Source organism: Penaeus monodon, chromosome 21 (genome assembly GCF_015228065.2).
Source record: "Penaeus monodon isolate SGIC_2016 chromosome 21, NSTDA_Pmon_1, whole genome shotgun sequence".
NCBI classification, from domain to species: domain Eukaryota; kingdom Metazoa; phylum Arthropoda; class Malacostraca; order Decapoda; family Penaeidae; genus Penaeus; species Penaeus monodon.
In genome coordinates this window covers 19,269,135-19,270,889 of record NC_051406.1, presented here as the reverse complement: position 1 = coordinate 19,270,889, position 1,755 = coordinate 19,269,135, and the positions used below count along the sequence as shown (strand labels likewise).

At 41.5% G+C, this 1,755-nt stretch overlaps 2 protein-coding genes across 8 annotated transcripts in view; one reads left to right on the top strand and one right to left on the bottom strand.

The window, feature by feature from the left end:
* LOC119586307 (CKLF-like MARVEL transmembrane domain-containing protein 4) overlaps nucleotides 1-1,475 on the bottom strand; it is a 25,252-nt gene extending 23,777 nt beyond the window's left edge. The window contains exons 1-2 of one of the 2 annotated variants that reach the window (XM_037935018.1): nucleotides 1,377-1,475; nucleotides 1,060-1,232 (exon numbers count right to left, since the gene is read on the bottom strand). The gene's annotated coding sequence lies outside the window, so the exon portion shown is untranslated. Of the gene's footprint in view, nucleotides 1-1,059 lie in introns of both variants that reach the window. The other variant, XM_037935017.1, reaches the window with a different exon arrangement.
* Nucleotides 1-1,755, top strand: part of LOC119586305 (CKLF-like MARVEL transmembrane domain-containing protein 4) — a 23,595-nt gene that overhangs the window by 8,283 nt on the left and 13,557 nt on the right. Inside the window, exon 1 of one of the 6 annotated variants that reach the window (XM_037935015.1) lies at nucleotides 172-226. The exons of 4 other annotated variants lie outside the window; for them this stretch is intronic. The gene's annotated coding sequence lies outside the window, so the exon portion shown is untranslated. Of the gene's footprint in view, nucleotides 1-171; nucleotides 298-1,755 lie in introns of those variants that run through there. One more of the 6 variants, XM_037935016.1, reaches the window with a different exon arrangement.

Sequence of the window (1,755 nt, the reverse complement as noted above, 5' to 3'; positions counted from 1 at the left end):
GGGCAGAGGTGGTTGCGCCCCAGGACACACATATCGCTACATCATATGAAATCGTTGACAAAGATTTGACCCGCGTGAAATCCCTGGCATATCGTAACGACACAACTTATCTCGTTACTTCACCGCGTCCGGTGTTTGCCTCCTTGTCTCCTTCCATTGGTTCGTGACTGTGACCTTTAGTTCTCCTTTCCTGAGCCGACCGCTTCTGAAACTCCCCTTCATCTAAGTATACAGATTACTGTTAACTCGAGCTGTCTCCCATTCATTTGCGTGAACAAAACTGCAGGAGTTACATGAGTAGGATTTCACGCACTGTTTCATCCCGGGTTGTTTCATTTCTTCTGTCACAGCACTTGGAATTGAGCGCAAGTTGTATGTCCCTGTCATTGCGTTTTTCATAGCAAGGCTGTGAAAGATTGGACATTAAAAATGCATCATTAGCTTGTATCAGTAACGTTAATACCTACTGATGTGCCTCTAACTGCGATTGTGCCCCTTCGTACAGTAGTGCTAACTCGTATTTATGAAGTCCCTGCTAACTCAAAAATATGAACGTTTTGTTTCGTATTTCATAATGTAATGGTGTATAGGAATGAACAATTTGTACATGTGAATGGAGCCACTGATAACTCGAAAACACCTAAATTGTTTCGCATTTCATAATTATATGATTTTCAGGAATGGATATGATTTTCAGGAATGGACAGATATATGTCCAAACATTAAAAAAAATCTTCACCGACATGAGCACGCCCCAGTCGAAAGTAACTCCAAGACCTAGAAGGAAGTCGAATTTAGCACGTCTTCTGGAGCCAGTTGCCCAAAGATGCTATATGCTATCTCCGCCGACGAAGTGTCATGCTAATCATTCTGAATCGGTCCCCAATTTCATCAGGTTGATCGTTTACCGTGGGTATTTACACTCCTAAATCTCTTGACTCCTAGATATTAATTATTAGTGTCGTCTGCTGTTAAGAACCAAACTACATTTTGTTAAGTCTCGCGTTAGGTTTCTCTTTTCCCAGCAACTTTCATCCTTACATTCCTGAAGCAACTTACCTTGGATGTCGATTTGCTTGCGCGGGTTGTGTTGAAAGTCGAATTAACAGAAGTTTAAGTTTTATGTGAGAGAATTTTGACTCCTGGGTTTTGGAATACGGTCAGGCGCGTAGCGGGCTTTTCTATAAGCGACTGAAACTGGATCCTGCCAAGCCCCTGTGGAGGACAATTGTCTGCACATGTGCAGAAAAAATCCATATAAGAGAAATGGAATACGTTGGCTTGGGTTTCACACTTTGCTGACGGGGTTCAATTTTTTAGATGTTGGTGTTCACTTATATCTGATTAACACATCTTTGTTCAGAATCCATAACTACCAGAAAGAGATCGGAGCGTCTCGTAAAGTACTTCAGTCCCACAACGCTGACAGAAAGGGAGTAAGTACGATAGTAGGCAGTCCATGCGCGTGCTACATTATCTGTATTCAGTTTCCGTTCATATTCTATCATCTTATCTCAACGCAACCAGCCACACGTGTTCATCCGTTGTATAATTAGTTATACTTATTTGAAATAAAAATGTTTTATAATTCGACGGTTGGCATCTTTTGCGCCTGTATTGATTGCCAACTGTCTAGCTTCGCGGTTGCCATATCCTCTCAATTTCCGAAGGGGAAACTGCCCTAGAATGGTATGGTACTGAATATCAACAGAAGGCGTTGGTATGGTTTGCTTGTTTAAAACATTTATGATATAA